Here is a 17,276-nt window from a genome sequence, read left to right on the forward strand (position 1 = left end):
ACTCTCCTGCCTCAGCCTTCCAAGTAACTGGGACTACAGGCATGCACCACTACACCCAGCCAATTTTTGTATTTTTAGTAGAGACAGGGTTTCACCATATTGGCCAGGCTAGTCTGAAATTTTGACCTCAGGTGATCCGCCTGCCTAGGCCTTTCAAAGTGCTGGGATTACAGGCGTGAGCCACCACACCACACCTATCTAAAAGTTTATTAAAAGAAATAATTCCTCAGTTCGGGTTATCTGAAAGACGGCAAAGTAGCTATGGCCCCTCTTTCACGGCAGGCATAACCCAATATCTATCCTTGGCATTGGGAATCCAATATCATCTTCGTTCTGCATGGAGACCCCAATCCTCTGGAAAGGTGGAAAGGGTTAATCATAAGCCAAAGAGGACTCTAGCTAAATTTTGCCAGGAAACATCAGAGACCTGGCTATCTCTATTGCCTGTAGCTTTACGGCAGGTTTGAGCTGCTCCAAAGGGAAACTTATAATTAAGTCCTTTTGAATTAACATAAGGAAGCCCTTTCCTAACTGCAAATCTCCTAATAGATGAAATGATTCATTAATTACAAAAATATGTCATCAATCTAGGACAAATGCAAAACGCACTGTGTGAATATGGATATAAAAGGCTTTCCCTCCCCACGTGAGAGGAAAATTCTGTTTCAGTTCAACTAGGGTATTTAACCTTACTAAAGACTTAAATGGAAGGGTCTCTAGCGACCAGCTTTCCCCAATGTGGAAAGAACCATATCAAGTGCTCTGAGCACTCCAATAGCAGTTAAACTGCAAGGGATTCACAGTTAGGTACATTTGTCTTGAATTAAACCTGTTTCTTATGAAGCCCCACAAGCTACCAACACCCAGTCTGCTAATCTAGTCTACTCTTGTGAGCCAGTAGAAGGTCTACACTTCCTCTTCAGGAGAAATCCTTGGAAGCTTCTTCTTACAACGTGATGCTCTGGATAAGCTTGGGGGCAAGGTTAGTTTTCCTGATCCTCCTCCTGGTCATCTTTTACTTTTACTGGTATGAGTCTGTCCCAGCTGTGGGTAAGCAATATCTATGCCCTTACAGGATGTAACTATAGAACACAGCTTCTCTTTTATTCGTATCTGTTTTGGGACTTCTGTCCTTCCTTTCACTATTGCTGGAGGTTCAAATCTTTTCTTACAATGGGCACAGGACTACGCCAATGTTCTCTTGCTGGATTTGTGAGCTATTGCCCTTCTCTAGCACCTCAGGCTTGCCGTGGTGGATATCCCCCACACAGGACATGCTTAGATAACTTATAGAATACTTAGAGGGACTTAAATAATGGATAGGAGCACAAATATCTGGCCTGACTTGGAACAATGTAACCCAATGGCCAGTTAATAACACTTTTAGCAATTCTGGGCATAGGAAGCCATTCTCAGCAAATGAGACCACAGAAAAGTTTCTTGCACTGGGTACCTCCTTTCTAGACCCAAAGATAAACATCCGAACTAAAAAGCTCAAAAACTCCAGTTTTGAAAAATGATTTCTTCAAATTTGGGATGGTTTTATATGACTAACCACCTCTGCAGCACACCTAAGTCAGGTAGTCCCATTGTGTTAGGAACAATGGAATCACTCCCTTGATGCTTTGACAAATGCTACTTGTGTCATGGGATGGATTCCTGCAAGACAATGCCAACATACCATAGTCCTGCAACAAATGGACTTATCTGCTACGTGAAGCTTATCTTGACCCTGGGTCACTGGACAAAGACTATTTTAAAAAGCCAGCTGGGCCGGCCTAGTGGCTCATGCCTGTAATCTGAGCACTTTCAGCACTTTGGGAGGCCGAGGTGGATGAATCACTTGAGGTCAGGAATTTCAGACATCTGTAATTATCCGGGTGTGGTAGTGTGCACCAGTAATCCCAGCTACTTGGGAGGCTGAGGCAGGAGAATTGCTTGAATCCAGGAAGTGGAGGTTGCAGTGAGCCGAGATCATGCTACCGCATTCCAGCCTCGGCAACAGAGTGAGACCACGTCAAAAAAAAAAAAAAAAAAAAAAGCCAGCCAACCTTCTCCACATAACCAGCATATGGGCCAGATCCATTTTTCGTGGGTATAACCACTTGGCCTCACTCTTTCTACCATCTATTAGATCGGAAGATGCTATCTGGCATGTTGAGGCCATTGTCAATGATACCCAATGGGGTTTAAGTAACAGCCTGTGAGATACATCTTTTATAAATGCTGAAATGTATTATATGCGTAAGGCTGTCATGCAAAACAGAATGTCACTAGATAGTCTGACTGCAGCACAGGGAGGAACCTGTGCTATTATCAGAACTAAATATTGTATATATATCTCAAATAACTCAGACAATATTTATTTGACCCTCCAGATATAAATCAACAAATTAAAGCCATCTCTAATTGCACACTGTCTTTAGATAATGACTAGCATCATGGTTTGGTCAGGGCCATCATGGTGGAAAAAGTTCCTTTTGTTACCCTGGTTATAATAATTGGAATAGGCATAGCTTTACATTGTGGATTTTATTGTTGCTGCACATTTTGTATGTTTTGCATGGTCCTATTCTTATTATTAATCCTTAATTCACAACGTATGGTACTAATATATCATGATTTATAATTAAAACTATAATTCTTATATATAACTTTCTATGTTTATAGAAACTTTTTTTTGTATGACTTTCTATGTTTATATATAACTTTCTATGTTTCAGGATATCAACTTATGAGTGATCTACAAACCTACAGACCTATTGCTCCTCCAGTCAACTGCAACAGCTTCAAGCTACCTCTGGTTAAGACCCCTCCCAGCATGACAGGTCCCTTAAAGTTAGGCAGGGTTAATATCAATGACTTTTCTCAGCAGGAAGAGGTTCCAGAAGACTGACCCCCACCCTTCAGTGTCCCTTAGGATTAAGAGTCCACTTGTGACAGAAGGGAGAAATATGTTAGAGGAACCCCTACTTATCAGGCCTCTGGCTTAATAAAACATGACCAGAGCCGGACATGGTGGCCCACACCTGTAATTCCAGTACTTTGGGAGGCCAAGGCGGGCAGATCACAAGGTCAGGAGATCGAGACCATTCTGGCTAACACAGTGAAACCCCATCTCTACTAAAAATACAAAAAATTAGTTGGGCGTGGTGGCACACACCTTTAGTCCCAGCTCCTCTGGAGGCTGAGGCACGAGAATTGCTTGAACTGGGGAGGTTGAGGTTGCAGTGAGCAGAGATCATGTCACTGCACTCCAGCCTGGGCGACAGAGCGAGACTCCATCTCAATAAACTACCATCAGAGTGAACAGGCAACCTACAGAATGGGAGAAAATTTTTGCAATCTACCCATCTGACAAAGGGCTAATATCCAGAATCTACAAAGAACTTAAACAAATTTACAAGAAAAAATCAAACAACCCCATCAAAAAGTGGGCAAAGGATATGAACAGACATTTCTCAAAAGAAGACACTTATGCAGCCAACAGACACATGAAAAGATGCTCATCATCACTGGCCATCAGAGAAATGCAAATCAAAACCACAATGAGATACCATCTCACACCTGTTAGAGTGGTGATCATTAAAAAGTCAGGAAACAACAGGTGCTGGAGAGGATGTGGAGAAATAGGAACACTTTTACACTGTTGGTGGGACTGTAAACTAGTTCAACCATTGTGGAAGACAGTGTGGTGATTCCTCAAGGATCTAGAACTAGAAATACCATTTGACCCAGCTATCCCATTACTGCGTATATACCCAAAGGATTATAAGTCATGCTGCTATAAAGACACATGCACATGTATGTTTATTGTGGCACTATTCACAATAGCAAAGACTTGAAACCAACCCAAATGTCCATCAGTGGTAGACTGGTTTACAAAAATGTGGCACATACACACCATGGAGTACTATGCAGCCATAAAAAAGGATGAATTCATGTCCTTTGTAGGAACATGGATGAAGCTGGAAACCATCATTCTCAGCAAACTATTGCAAGGGCAGAAAACCAAACACCACGTGTTCTCACTTACAGGTGTGAATTGAACAATGAGAACACTTGGACACAGGGTGGGGAACACCACACACCAGGGCCTGCCGTGGGGTAGGGGAAGGGGGGAGGGAGAGCATTAGAAGATATACCTAATGTAAATGACGAGTTGATGGGTGCAGCACACCAACATGACACATGTATACATATGTAACAAACCTGCATGTTGTGGACATGTACCCTAGAACTTAAAGTATAATAATAATAAAAAAAAATGACCAAAGTGATGTCATCTTTAAGTGAATAGTGAGGCACCCACAAGGCACCTGTAGGGTTAATACTTATGATCTGAAAATAGCCACATCCCAAGCTGACCACCACTTATAATTACAGAATATTTATGGCCAGACAAAACATCTCTCACCAAGCCTACAGAATGTCCATATGTCCCGAGAGTGTAGCCCTCTTTACTTAAAGATAATGTTAATGAGCAAGTTCAGGTTAAAGTATTGATGGTCATCGATAACACTGACAGCCACTACCTTTAGTGAGCACATCGGAGCACGTCTGCACATTCCAAGTTAACTTACCTCTTTATAGTTTCTTATAAGTACAGATGCTAACAAAAGATGGAGCACTCCTCCTCTTGCTGAGGATGTCCTAGTCTGTAACAGAGTAGTTTCCAATAAACTTGCTCTTTCACTGTGCTCTGTGACTTGCCTCAAATTCTTTCCTGTGAGAATCTAAGAATTCGCTCTTGGGGTCTGGATCAGGGCACTCTTTTCTGGCAGCAATTAAGACATCAGGGTAAAACCCTCATGAATAGAACTAGTGCCCTTATAAAAGAAGCCCGAGAGATCCTTTGTGCCTTCCACCACATGAGGACAGGAGTAAAAGTTGGCAGTCTGTGACCCAAGAAGGCCCTTACCAGACACGGAATCTGCTGGCATCTTGATCTTGGCTTTTCCAGTCTCCAAATAGTTTCTGTTGTCTGTAAGCTGCCCAGTCTAGAATCTTTTGTTAGAGAAGCCTGAATGGACAAAAATGGACTGTGTTGGAGCAGAATAGGATCCAGCAGGAAACACATCTTTTGGGTCCAAGAGTCCAGCTACTGATCTCTTAACATGCAATGTAATGTGCAGGTGGATTCCTGCCATATTCCAGTCACTTTTGGAAAAAAAGATTCCATTATGGACTTACTGTGGACATTTTTAAATATTAGGCTAAAGTATCTGGAATTATTTGATACACAGTAGGGAGCCATTTAACACTGTAATTGGGGTGTTAAGTAAGAGTACTGGAGGAATAAATGGAGTAGGAAGACCTAGAGTTAGATACTGCTGTGTGGAGAATGCGATGGAAGCTTGGATGGGTGAGACTGATGACAGTAAAAATAGTCAAGATGAGACACACAGAAGACATTACAAAGGGAGAATCACATTTTTATTTCCAGCTGGGATGGCAAAAAAGGAAACAAAGTTGATGCCAAGATTTCAAACCAGGAAGAAAGAATGTTGGCTGTAATTTTTGAGAAAAATAGAGATCTAAAGAGGGAACAATTTGGGGAGGAAAGATGGGTCCTGCAAGTTTAATACAAGATGCTTGAGAGGGTGATAGATCTCATGGATGGGAAGATGAGGGACTGGAATGTGGAGATGCAGATTTGAGAAGTATCCACTTGCAAGTGAGAGAGGAAGCCGTATGTGGGGAAGTAAAAACACAGAATAGAAACTGAAGCCATGAATTACATAGCCAAGTATGGTGGCTTTGGGGAAAATTAGGAAGAAGTAGAACCAGAGAAGGAGAGACCAGAGAGCTAAAAGAGTCAGGATTATGTTGTCACAGATGCAAAGGAAAGAGTGAGCTACAGCCTCAAGTGATACTGCCAAGTTAAGAACAATGATGACAATGCTACTGCTTATGGGAGGTCCCCAAAGAGCTCTTGCCAGAGCAAGTGTGGCATTTTAGCTGTGCAGTGTGACCCTTAGCCATTGAAAATGTGTTGTTTGCTGATAGAGGAAGGAAAAGCTAGTAAGCATATACTCCATTGTTGGCAGGGCCTGTCCTGGCTGAGAGAATGTGACCATCTATTTTTATTCAGAAGATAAATTCACCAATGAGGACAAAGTCTGGATAATTCAGAGTCCCCTGCTGGTTTTTAGATGGGAAAGAAGGGGAAAATCACAAATGGAATAAGGCTCTGTGAAAAAAGCTACCAGCTCCAGGAATGTCTAACTTCATATTTGCCATGCTGTTCTGTCATTAAGTTGAGCTCAGTTCCTGGGAAGGAAAAGAAGGGCTGGCTAGTTCTGTGTGCTTCCATGTGTGCGGTGAGAACTCTGCCCCAGCAGCAGGAATGTGTCTGGCTGGAGGCATACTGGTGATTAACTCTTAAGCTCAATCATTTCTTATCCTTCAGCACTATGGAGTATGGTTCTTGGGAATAGTATTTTCTTGGGAACCGTATTATTGAAGTTGGAAACATTTATGGTACAGCCTTATTGCTCTCCAGCTCTTTGAAGTTACTTGAAAATTTCCCTTTAAGGGATAACAAAGATGCTTTTGGTTTTTTTCATGTTGCTATTTAAAGATCTCCTACCAGGCTTTGGAGCTACACCTGACGAGTGACTGAGAGAGGATGTGTGCAGAGCAGAAAGGCGTGGTGAGTAGAGACCACTCCAGAGAAGTTTGCCAGTGAAAGGAAGGGGGAAGATGAAATAGCCTCACATCTGTGAACAAATCACATCTGAGCCTTTTGTTGTATATGTGGGGGAAATTGTTCTCACTGAGATAAGGGTCAATCTGGAACTCTCGATAGTCTAATCATGACTGGGTAAGTGGGATGACCAATTTGTCCTGGTTTGCTTGGGACTCTCCTGGTTTACCACTGAAAGTCCCATGTCCCAGAAAATGCCTGAGTCCTGGGCAAACTTGGACAGTTGATTGATCACCTTAAGTAAGAGCCAACTGGTGTTGCCCCAAAATGATCAAATTAGATATATCATTGGTTGCCTTGCAATAGAAGATGCCCTGTTCTCCCAATCTTCTCTGCTCCTGTGCACAGTAACAGGATCCTTATCCTCCATGGGGTTTGTCTGACTTTCCTAGATTGACAGATTTCTCTGAGTTTTGGGTGTTATGGAGGCAGAGAAATGAAATGTTAGTGCCTTTCCTATGCTTTTACATAACACCTCATTTAATTCTCACAACAACCATGTGAGGTGGGTACTACCATTTCCAATTTACGAATAAGGATTCTGAAGCACAAAGAGGCCTAGGCCTGTCTGTCTTCAAACTCTATACTCTTTGCTACATCACACTTGTCCCTCAGAGACCCACAGAGACACAGGTGTTTGATCCACATGGTCTGGGGAAAATGCAAGCCCATTGCTAGAGATGGGGCATAGAATAGTGTCCACATGTATTGATCTTTTCAGGTTGTAAAGGAGCCAGATGCCCTTCCTTAGGAAGCACCTCCATCCTTATGGTGATTTTTTTGGTACTTCTTTGGATCATATCCCATACTGTGCCCTCTCTGAGCAGAGAAAACAAGAGGAGCATCCAGGCCCAATGGCTTTGCATTTCAGAGGATACAAATGTGAAAGGGAAGGTTGTAGGGTTAAAACATATGCACTACGTAGGTCAGGTGCTGTGGCTTATGTCTACAATCCCAGCACATTGGGAGGCCGAGGTGGGAGATTGCTTGAGCTCAGGAGATTGAGACCAGCCTGGGCAACATAGCAAGACCTTGTCTCTACTAAAAAAAAAAAAAAAAAAAAAAAAAAAAAACAGCCAAGTGTGGCCAAGTGTGACACATGCCTGTAGTCTTACCTACTTGGAGGGCTGCCACGGGAGGACTGCCTGAGCCTGGGAGATTGAGGCTGCAGTGAGCTGTGATCATGCGACTGCACTCCAGCCTGGGCACCAGAGTGAGACCTCGTCTCAACAAAAATATATATATATATACACACACACACACACATATATATGTGTGTGTGTGTGTATGCACTACAGTATGGTTTCTGATATTTAAAATGAAATATCTACTAGATCAAAGCACTCAGATTATAGAAACTCTTCACTGTGAAAAGGTTGACAGAAATCTATGTCTGAGACAGAATATGGCTATCCAGGTGCCATTTCCCTTTTAATTTCTATGCCTTGTGTTCACTTTTTTTTTTTTTTTTTTTAGAATCAGAATTAGGCAAGTAGAAAGAAATGTTACTTCCTACTCCTGTCTGAAGTTGTAAAGACTTTTTAGAATCAGAATCTCGCTCCTGTTACCCAGGCTGGAGTGCAGTGGCACGATCTCGGCTTACTGCAACCTCCACCTCCTGGGTTCAAGCGACTCTCCTTCCTCAGCCTACTGAGTAGCTGGGATTACAGGTGTGCGCCACCACACCCAGCTAATTTTTGTATTTTTAGTAGAGACGGGGGTTTTGCCATGTTGACCAGGCTGGTCTCGAACTCCTGGCCTCAGGTGATCCACCCACCTCGGCCTCCCAAAGTGCTAGGATTACAGGCATTAGCCACCGCGCCTGGCCCCTGTGTTCACATTTAAATTCTTGCTTCTTGTCTGAAAAAGCAGTATGTTCTATCCTCTTAAAAATGAACAGAAGTTAAATATATGGTCTACACATTTTCTCCAAAATATGAGTGTTAAAGTTCCCCTGTAGGAGATAGCAGTCAAACTAATATAGGTTAGACTTAAGTAGTCCGAAGATCTACATGGAATGTGCTGGATGTAGTTTAAATGAAACATAGGGGCCGGGCGCGGTGGCTCAAGCCTGTAATCCCAGCACTTTGGGAGGCTGAGACGGGCGGATCACGAGGTCAGGAGATCGAGACCATCCTGGCTAACACGGTGAAACGCCGTCTCTACTAAAACATACAAAAAACTAGCCGGGCGAGGTGGCGGGCGCCTGTAGTCCCAGCTACGTGGGAGGCTGAGGCAGGAGAATGGCGTGAACCTGGGAGGCGGAGCTTGCAGTGAGCTGAGATCCGGCCACTGCACTCTAGCCTGGGTGACAAAGCGAGACTCCGTCTCAAAAAAAAAAAAAAAAAAAAAAGAAACATAGGCTGGTGGAAGGACCAGGTGTGTGAGCCTTAGGCATAGCTTGTTTTTTTAAAGAAATAGGGAAGCATTTAGCACCTGACAAGGGGGCAGCAACTCGATTTGATGTAGATTGTGGTGCTGTTTGGACCACGCAGAAAGGAGTAAATTGGGCCCAGTTTAGTGGCTCGTGCCTGTAATTCCAGCACTGTGGGAGACCAAGGTGGAAGGATTGCCAGTTAGGTGGGAAGGCCTTGATGAAAGATCTGGAAAAGGAGTGGGCAAATTCTACCCACTTCTTTCCATCTCCACCACTGCCCAATGCCAGGCATCATCCTTGCTCACCTGGTGTAGTGCAATGGGTTTATCATCAGTCTTACTCCTTCCATTTTCACCATGTCTCAATTCACACACCAGGTCCTTCCACCAACTCATATTCCATTTAAACTCTAGCACATCTAGTAAAATCTAGTTCTGTGTGAATCTTTGGAATATTTAAATCTAAATCATATTATGTTCACTGCTAAGACAGGGGAATTTTAAAGCTTCTATTTTGGGGAGAATGGATTGGCCATATTTAAAAGCAGAAAGTGTAATTTTTAACAATTTACAAAACTAGGTTATTACTCCCCCACTTAAAATTTCCAGTGGATTCCCTTCACAAGGAAATAAACTCTGAAATCCTTCTCTTGGCCCATGAGGCCATGCATGAGCTCTCCCCTGCTTGCTCTTTTACCTGACCTCCCGCCCTTATGTACTTTGCTCTGGTCTTGTCACTTATTCCAGCACAGGGCCTGTGTACCTGCTCTTTCTACCAGGAGAATTCTCCTCTCGTTCTGTATTTGCACTGTGGACTCCTTCTTGCCACTTAGTTTTCTGCTTACATGTTACCTCCACAGAGAATCCTTACCTGACACCCCCAATATAAAGTAAATCAATGAGCACTCTCACGAATAAGCTGAGTGATTTTTGACAAGTTAATCTCCCTAAAGCTAATTTATTAATTCAAAAATAGGGCTTATAGGCAGGGCACGGTGGCTCACACCTGTAATCCCAGCACTTTGGGAGGCTGAGGTAGGTGGATCACTTGAGGTCAGGAGTTCGACACCAGCCTAGCCAACATGGAGAAACCCCATCTCTACTAAAACTACAAAAAAGTAGCCGGGTGTGGTGTCAGGCACCTGTAATCCCAGCTGCTCAGAAGGCTGAGGCACAAGCATCACTTCAACCTGGGAGGCAGAGGTTGCACTGAGCCAAGATCATGCCACTGCACTCCAGCCTGGGCAACAGAGTAAAATTCTGTCTTTAAAAAAAAAAAATAGGGCCTATAATAACTCATAGGGTTGCACGAGCATCAAATGAGATGAAATAAGGAGTGTGTAATAGATGAGTCACTCTATGAAGAAGGTCATTCTCACAGTCAACTCCCTCCTCCAGACCTTCATGTGTTCTCACTGTCCTCCTGTAGCCCGTGTCTGGCCTTTCCATTTTCAGTCCCCCTCACTCCAATGTATCTTATATTCCACTGTCAGTTTGATGATATTAAAATTCTATTTTTAAAAAATTATTTCCCCACTCTTTTAAGAATGTAAACCTCCACACTTCCCCCCACTTTCGGCCCCCTTTAATCACCATGAGCCATTCCTTAAGCACTTAGGAATTCGAATAGTACAGCTTTAGGACTGAAACTTTGTAGATGCCGTAAAGACAACTTGAAGGCATCTTTGTTTCCTAGGCCAAAATTTGTAAATTTTATTGCTCATCTGAGTTATTCTGCTCATTAAGAAAAAAGGAAATCGATGTCCTTGAGACTTGCCTTCTCTCTTGTGATTGACTGTGGCAGTTGGCAGAACCTGGCAAAGTTGCTGTGATGGTGAGAATGGTGAGAGAGGTTCCAATGATGGGCACAAGTGTTGTCGCCAGCGAGGTGTGTGCAGGCAGTGGAAGGAGGTCTGACCGGAATATCAACAGAGGGTGATAATACCTTTTTAGGACCCACCAATTGGGCTTCTAGGGACTGAAGGGTGAGTAGAGCCAACACTGCCCCCAGCACTCAGTCAAAGAACATTGAATAGGATTGAATTGAATTAAACTGAACCATTAAAAAGGCAGCATTTTAAAAGCTGTGAGAGTAATTTGGAACAAATTTAGGAAGAAAGTAGAGTGATGTCAGATGTATGCTAATTGGGGCTGCTTTTTTTTTTAAGGTGAAAAGGAAATCATTTCAATTTAGGTTAATGTAGGCCTCATTGAAGAAAATACCTCAGTGGGCTGGATTTATAATAGATACTCTGAGCACTGCCAGATTGTTTGCAGGGGATTAAAGTACTTTTTCTTTTTAACACTTGGCAGTCATAGAATCCGAACTCTGGATCAGGCAGATAATAAGAAATCTGCTATTCCATAGCTTCTCAAACTTCAACATGCAAAGGAATCACCCAGGCAACCTTTTTAAAATGCAGATTCTGATCCAGTGGGACCCGGGTGAGGCCTGAGACTCTTCCCTTGCAACAAACTCCAGATGAAGCTGATGTTCTAAGGACCTCATTTTGAAAGGAAAGGGTCTGTTTTAACCTCCTTGTTTCCTAGAAGAGAAACTGAGGGTCTGAGAAGTGAAATGTCTTGTCTATGCTCCCAGATTGTCTGGTTCTAGTCAAGTGCCTTTTTTCTATTGTGCTTTGAAGTTTTATTGAGAGTCTGTAGATATCACAGCACCACACAAAGCTACCTGAGTGGTGACAGCCAAGGCATGTTGGCAGTCCTACCAAGGGCAGAGTAGGACAAAGCCTGGAAGAAGGAGGAGGTGGTGACCAAGTGTTGCTGGCCAACAAAGTCATGCTAACACATATAGCAGGTGTATTTAAATCACTGACTCAAGCAAAAGAGAATGGGATTAGCAGATAATAGTTTTAACATTCTTTTCTATAATTTTAAAGTTAGTAGGCAAACAGGGTTGATGTCAGGGAGATATTTTTAGGCAAGGGGCCCTCTCAGCACCCCTCACATGATGTCAGTGACTAAACCATTCTGCCTCCTCATGTGGCTGGCCCTGGCAATAATGATTTATTTCTGAGCTTTAACTTCAGGGAAAGTGATGAGGTTAAAATTTAAAGGTCAAAGATATTTTTAACTCTTAACCTATTAACCAGCCAATTAATTACTTTAATTATGCATTGTTGACCTGTTTCTCTGCTATGGAAATATTTAATTGTAGGGAAAGAAAATTTGTGAAGTTAATTATTAAAGTAATCTCTTTGCCTTCTTGAGATTTTATCACAATCAATTTGCTGAGGATAATTCCCACATTAGGTTCCATAATCCTTGGCTTCGACGCTGCGATTCCAGTACCTTCACTTTATCCTAAAACATAGCCACCCTTTTCCAGATCCATTCCACTTCGCAATCTGATTTCTCCAGCTATACTAGAAATCTCTCTACCTTTATACTTATTAGTTATTGAATTAGCTAGTTAATTCTCATATCTGGTGTTTATGTATCAGTACTATTCTATTAAATTACCATTGTATTGGCCAAGAAAGTGCTAAAGTAACTGGATTGTCTAGAGGTATCTGGGACTCAACCTGTCTGCTTGATTACTTGTAAGCCAACACACCCTAGTTTCACCAGGACCGCGCCCCAGCATACACCTTGGAGACCTTGCTGCTGTGGAAGCCCTGGAAAAATTAAATGAAGTTAGGTGATTATACACAGTGAATTTGCTTGTGCCCAGGAAACAGACATAATTATAACCCAGACACCTATAACAGAGACTTGGGGTACATATGGAGGTTACAGAGACAGACAGGAAGGAACCAGGAGTTAAGGTATCTGAATAGTTACTTTTGGTCTCCTTTTACTTGGCATTGGTGGCTTTAGCCTGTACACATCAAAGGTCAGAGTGTACAGAATCCCTTTTCCTGCATAGGCCACTTCCCAGGATGTCCTTAGCTGAACTTTGAACCAGTGAAAAACAAGAAAATAAACACTGTTCCCTTACCTTGCCAATTTTTAGTGCATGCAACACTATACAGTTATTCTAGAAGCGAGAAACTGTCTATACGTATAACTTTTGATACCTCAAGTATCATTAGTTATTTTACTTTTATCCCTCTGAATATGCAAAATTGTTCAAGCTTAAAACAATCTTTGGTTTTGGTGCATAAGCCTGTATAAGTTTCTCAACTTGAAAAATATCTCACTTATATTTCATGGATGCACTTTGGACTCAAGAGAGCTGGGGAGAAGAGGGCCACACTTAGAGAATATTGTTGGAGAATAAAAGGTTTTAAACTCTGCAGAGTTTCAATAGTACATACAGAAAATACAGTTGTGCTTGTTAACCGGTAGCATGACACAGCAGATGAAATTTTAAGCTACGTGAGAATGACTTGCAATTAAACACAGCAAGTATTGACTGGAGAAAAGATCACAACATTTAGACTTCAGAAAAGAGAAATTCTGACCAAGCGCAGCTGCTCTTGCTTGTATTCTCAGCACTATGGGAGGCCAAAGCGGGGGGGTGGATCACTTGAGGCCAAGAGTTCGAGACCAGCCTGGCCAACAGGCAAAAACCTGTAGAAATAAGTGAAACCCCGTCTCTACTAAAAATACAAAAATTAGCCAAGCGTGGTGGCACAGGCCTGTAGTCCCAGCTACTCAGGAGGCTGAAGCAGAGGATCTCTTGAACCTAGAAGGTGGAGGTTGCAGTGAGCTGAGACTGCGCCACTGTGCTCCAGCCTGGGCGGCAGAGGGAGACTCTGTCTCAAAAAAAAAATAATTACAATGAATTAAATAAACAAATAACAGAAATTCTGGGCCAGGCACAGTGGCTCACACCTGTAATCCCAGCAATTTTGGAGACTGAGGGGGGAGATCACTTGAGGCCGGGAGTTCAAGACCAGCCTGACCGTCAAGGTGAAACCCCATCTCTACTAAAAAAATACAAAAATTGGCCAGATGTGGTGTGTGCCTGTAGTCTCAGCTACTCGGAAGGTTGAGGCAGGAGAATCACTTGAACCTGGGAGGTAGCGGCTGCAGTGAGCCAAGATGGTGCCACTGCACTCCAGCCTGGGCAACAGAGCAAGACTGTCTCAAAAAAGAAAGAAAAGGAAATAGAAATCCTGGGTTCTAGGCCTTCCACTTGTTTCCTCACCACCTCCTCCACTCCCCCAGATCCCCCCACCCATCACCATGTTGTAACTTTACAGATATCATAACTACTCTGGTTGATTATAGAAGAAAGAACCTAAGCTGTCAGAAAGCAAGTACTCTACCTGCTCTTGAATTGGAAACAGAAATTTACACACGGCTGGATCTCATTCTCAGTGCCTGCCTTTCCCCCACATCTTTACATAACTAATTTGCTTAACAATCCTCTTCCACAGGACACAAAAGTGATATGCGGCTCAGCTTCATCTGCATATTCACCTCTGAATATCCTCCTCATGGTGCACCTGCTCCTGTTTGAATGCTTACCTTAATGGAACGGGCTGAGTCAGCATCTGCTTGCACCTGAACCCTTGATTGCAACTAAGCGGATTGCTGGGAGGTGGCCGGGTTGCGTCAGCTGCAGTAGAGGACACAGTTCTGTTGGGAAGGCAGGGAAAGGAGCGAAAACTTCAACAGAAGTAGTCCAAGTGTTGAGAGTTAAAAATAAAACGATATCACAAGGGGCAATGTGACCAGGCTCAGCTTACGACTTTTTCCTTCCCCTGTATTTATCAACACTCAGTCTCTCCTGGAGTGGCATTTAGCAGGGGAAACTGAATGGGAAGTGAAGTTTTATGTCAATAGGTTTTCCTTCCCTAGAGGAAGACAGAAAATCCTTTTAAGAAGGATCATTTTCAAGAGCAGCCTCTCAGATTCCTACATGTGCAATCGGCCGGCCCAGCTGTGCTGGAGGAGGCTGGCAGAGCATTCAGGACTGGCTGCTGCTCTAATTATAACCATGCTCCTCACCTAAACCCACCACTGGCTGAAGCAGCAACTTGTGTAAGTGACATGCTGTCCTGCTTCAGTTTCTCCTATCTCTTGTCATGACAAGTAAGTGTGTATCCTCCCCTGGTCCTCTTCTCTCCTAGGTGGCTGGAAAAGGGAGAGTTTGTAATTCAGAAACCAGGTGTAGAGTAAATCCAGTGGGAGAGAATTAGAGGTTGTAGGAGGCGTTAGCTGTCATTTAGTCCAACTCTCTCTTTTTACAGATGAGGAGACAGAGATTCAGAAAAGGGAAATTGCTCATCCAAGGTCACACATCTTGTAAGTGGAAGAGCCAGAGGAAAGCCCCAGAGAGCTTGTTTAACTCTCAGTCTAGTGTTCTTTATCTTATCATCTTCAGATAAACTCATTCAGGATCTTGTGAAGAAAAAAGCAAATAGAATCCTGGCTTTGGTGTTTTTTTCTTTTTTTTTCTTTTTTCTTTTTTTTGAGATGGAGTCTCGCTCTGTCACTCAGGCTGGAGTGCAGTGGCAGGATCTCGGCTCACTGCAACCTCCACCTCCCGGGTTCAAGTGATTCTCCTGCCTCAGCCTCCTGAATATCTGGGATTACAGGCACACGCCACCATGCCTGGCTAATTTTTGTATTTTTAGTAGAGACCGGGTTTCACCATGTTGGTCAGGCCAGTCTTGAACTCCTGACCTCATGATCCTCCCGCCTCAGCCTCCCAAAGTTCTGGGATTAGGTATGTGATTTTTGGCCAATTTACTTAACCATTTTCTATTTCAGTTTTCTCCATTGTGGAATGGCGATGATACTTGGTTTGACCACATGTAACTGTCAGTACACATAAGGCACATGAATGATATATACCACATAGCAAGTGCTCAACAATGCCAGCTGTTATTTGAATGTATTTGAATGTATTTTGACTAAGAGCAGATGTGCTAAATTTGGCTGTGATTAACAGCCATCGAATTAACCTTTCCCCTGGATTCTTCCATACATATATGTCCATGGAGGTAAACTTATTTGGAATGAGCAAATAGCAGTTTAAAAATTGTAAAAAATTTCTACACTGATCTTGAATCTTGAAACTTTGCTGAACTGGTTTATTAGTTCTAATAGTTTTGTTGTGGATTCCAAAGGATTTTCAAGATCATGCCATCTGTTAACAGAAATATTTTAACTTCTTTCTTTGCAATTTGGATGCCTGTTACTTCCTTTTCTTGCCGTTTTACCCTGCCTAGAACTTCCAGCACTGTGTTTAACAAGAGTGGTGAGAGTGGCCACACTTCACTTGTTCCTGATCTTAGGGGACAAGCATTCAGTCTCGCACCAGTAAGTGCGATGTTGCCTGTGGATCTTTGTAGATGACCTTTATCAAGTTGAAAGTGAGGAGTTTGATTGTTCTAGTTTGTTGAGTGATTCAAGAAAGAGTGTGGATCTTCATCAAATGCTTTTTCTGTGCCCAGCAAGATGATCATGTGGGTTTTGTCCTTCGTTCTATTAATATTGTGTATTACATTGATGAATTTTTTTATGTTGAATCAATCTTCCATTCCTGAATAAACCCTACTTGGTCATGGTATCTATCCTTTTTACATGTTGCTAAATTTAGTTTGTTAGTATTTTATTGAGAATTTGTTTTTTCAAGTCAGATGCATAATGTGCCAACATTGAAACAAGGCTCGAGGGTGGCATTCTCACACATTCGCGTGAATGCCCAGTCATCACACTGATGAACTACAAAAGGACCTTAGTGAGGAATTCTGCATCTATATTCAGAAGAGATATTACAAGTTGAGTATCCCCAATCTGAAAATCTGAGTTCCAAAACGCTTTAAAATCCAAAACTGAGCACTGATGTGACACCACAAGAGGAAAATTCCACACTTGGCCTCATGCGATGGGTCATAGTCAAAACGCAGTCAAAACTTTGTTTCATGCACACAGTTACTTAAAATATTGTACAATTACCTTCAGGCTATGTATATAAGGTATATATGAAACATAAATGAGTTGTGTGTAGGCTGGTGTCCCATCCCCAAGATATCTCATTATGTATGTGCAAATATTCCAAATGCAAAAAACTCCAAATCCGAAACACTTCTGGTTCCAAGCATTTCCGATAGGGGATACTCACTATAGTCCGTACTTCCCTTATGGCGTCTTTGTTCAGCTTTGGTATCTGGACAATATCGATCTCATAAAATGAGTTCCCTCCTCTTTTGTTTTTTGGAAAAGTTTGTGAAGGATTGGTGTCAATTCTTCTTTAAACATTTTGGTAGAATTT

At 42.5% G+C, this 17,276-nt stretch overlaps 1 protein-coding gene across 1 annotated transcript in view; it reads right to left on the bottom strand.

The window, feature by feature from the left end:
• FBXO40 (F-box protein 40) overlaps positions 1 to 14,700 on the bottom strand; it is a 34,577-nt gene extending 19,877 nt beyond the window's left edge. Inside the window, exon 1 of the mRNA XM_011971602.1 lies at positions 14,522 to 14,700. The gene's annotated coding sequence lies outside the window, so the exon portion shown is untranslated. The remainder of the gene's footprint in view (positions 1 to 14,521) is intronic.
• Between the last annotated feature and the right edge of the window lie 2,576 nt (positions 14,701 to 17,276).

The sequence above is a fragment of the Mandrillus leucophaeus genome, unplaced genomic scaffold (assembly GCF_000951045.1).
Source record: "Mandrillus leucophaeus isolate KB7577 unplaced genomic scaffold, Mleu.le_1.0 Scaffold123, whole genome shotgun sequence".
Taxonomy (NCBI): Eukaryota; Metazoa; Chordata; class Mammalia; order Primates; family Cercopithecidae; genus Mandrillus; species Mandrillus leucophaeus.